This window comes from Siniperca chuatsi, linkage group LG14 (assembly GCF_020085105.1).
Source record: "Siniperca chuatsi isolate FFG_IHB_CAS linkage group LG14, ASM2008510v1, whole genome shotgun sequence".
Taxonomy (NCBI): domain Eukaryota; kingdom Metazoa; phylum Chordata; class Actinopteri; order Centrarchiformes; family Sinipercidae; genus Siniperca; species Siniperca chuatsi.
Genome location: NC_058055.1, coordinates 29094372 through 29096871, shown reverse-complemented (window position 1 = coordinate 29096871; position 2500 = coordinate 29094372). Strand labels below are relative to the sequence as shown.

The 2500-nt window shown below is 44.8% G+C and overlaps 1 protein-coding gene across 1 annotated transcript in view; it reads right to left on the bottom strand.

The window, feature by feature from the left end:
* The window catches only part of camk2a (calcium/calmodulin-dependent protein kinase II alpha), a 32802-nt gene that overhangs the window by 23994 nt on the left and 6308 nt on the right, over positions 1 to 2500 (bottom strand).

The following is a 2500-nucleotide window of genomic DNA, read 5'->3' as shown; positions in this document are numbered from 1 at the left end:
TGCTAACCTAGCGTTAGCTCGAGGAGACGAGCTAATGAGAGTCTCAGATCAATAAACTTAATGAGCAGCAGCCAATGGTTGCAGGACTCTTCTTTGCCCTGGGTTTCGCCTCTCAGGCTACATACAGGCTGCCATACCTTATTGTTGAAGGTTGTTAGGACTGTATGCAGCCTGAAATGAATACCTGCAGACACTACTCAGGGCTGAATAAAAGGCACTGCCAACTAACGCTTTTTGGGATTAAAAAATAAAATCATGTTCAGTTTCCTGGCAGAGGCTAAAGCTCCTGCCTCCCAATAAGGAGATCAGCCGGACCAGACCAACATCACACGAATCTCTGGGTGGAGTCTGCAGACCGGGTTCTCCGGCTTCCTCCCACCTCCAAAGACATGCATGTGTAGGTTAAATTGCCCGTATTGAATGAATGTGAGAGTGAATGGTTGTCTGTCCTGTCCTGTGTTAGCGCTTGCGACGAGTTGGCCACTGTCCAGGGTGTACCCTTAAGGCCCAAAGTCACTGGGATAGGCTCCAACTCCCTAACGGGACCAAGCGGTAGAAAATGGATGGATGGATGGATGTTCAGTTTCCTTGATAGAGACCTGATATCTGACAGATGATGTTGTATTTGCATCTCTTTACCTTTTATGGTTGGTGATGCTCTGTTTTAGTGTCTTTTAGGAGAATATTAACTGAAACTAAAACTAGTTTTTCACCCCTGAGCTGTGTCTACAGGACTTCCCTTCAGGTTCCATACAGCCCCTATAACCTAATTAAAATCATTATTTAATAAATGTGATGTCGTCTGACAAAATCAATACGAATCCAGGTTAATGACAGCAGCTCTGCTGCGTGTTCAGATATATTGAAATTAAAACGATCGATCACAGAGAACGTTAGAGATGACAGAAAGTTTGTTTTCCTCGCACTCACAGAAACTCCAAGCTGGAGTTTAACATTTAAACACTCTGGAGATATTTTGGAAAAGCTCAGTTTTTGGGGAGATGAATGTTTTAGTCTGGACGAAGGCTAAACTGAGAGAAAAGGATGCGTTTTTAAATACTTAACCGACTTCATGTGGACATAGAGCAAAGCTTTAACGTCTCCGTGGGGAATTTGGCTAGCAGACAGCAGTCAACAGAAAATACAACAACGGAAAAAAAGTGGCAATCCATATAATATATATACGTATAATATATACATACCTACACAAATAAACACAAGTACACAGGTTAGCGCCAACGTCACTGTCAATGTCACTTGTCACCAAAACCATCAGAGAGCAGTGGAGAAATAATGAATGAATGAATAAATAAGAGAAAGAAAAGGGGCAACGAATCACATCCACAGCTGGTCACAGGCCAAATCACATGTTTAAAAAGCCAATAGCTGAAGGAATAAAAGACCTTGTGTATCTGTGTTGCACCTCTGGGGAGGTAACACCTCCGCCTCGATGAACGTTTAGGAGCAGCTGTGGGCAGAAATGGAATATAATATCTATAAGTGTGTTTTCATCAGTGAATAATCACCTGAAAATAAGACTCGTTGTGTTTTCGTTACTTTAGAATCAGCCTTTATATCTACAGAGGGAGCGGGTCCGCTTCCTTTTCTTTCGATTTGAATGAAACATGTGACCTTTGGTTCCTCTTGCAGCAGAGTCACTCGTTCATTTTAACATCCGCTTCACCCTGAGACGCTTTTGGGAACCGAGACAGCTGGCAGACCAGTATGCTACTGGTGACGAGGGGATGTAAGAAGACATTAGCTTTATTAGAAGTGTTACACTTCAGTCACACAGCAAGCAGCTGCGCTTTGGTGTTGAGTGCAGTTTGTCCTGAAGGTGGCGCAAGAGGAAATGTCATTAAAACCAAATATATTTGTCTCTGACCTTTAATAACCCACCACGTCCACAGAGTCCCAGTCTAAAAGCTGCTGCAGTCTTTGTGTTCTGTGGTCAGCTGCCGATGTTCTTCATTATGTTCTGACTCTGAACCACAACCATCCAAAACCACAAACCCCCTCTGAACCCAGCTCAGTTCAACCAGCAGAGACTGACCCGAGACCAGCCGTTGTTCAGTTTCAGCTGACTGAACAGCAGAGACGGCGAGGTGTGGAGCGTCCAGCAGCCAACAGAGAGTCTGCTGAGGAAGGTTTCCAACTGAGCAGCGGCTCCGAAGCTCCACACAAACAGATCTGAGCAGCATCAACGTTAACGTCCAATCACAGAGCTGCTGCAGAGACGTTCTGCATGTCGGTGAAACACACACACTCACACACTCTGACAGAAAGCAAACACAGACGGAGGCACACTGTTGGTTTAAAGAACATTTGATGGCTTCAGCTCCGGATTTCCAATAAAACTAACTGGTCAGATGGTGTTTGACTCACAGAGTCTGACGATCACCATCAGCGAAATGGACAACTCTGACACATTCAGTGCAGACCGGCCAGCGCCGGCCCCCCGTTTAGTGGTTCCTCCCAGGAAACTCAAACTCCATTAAGA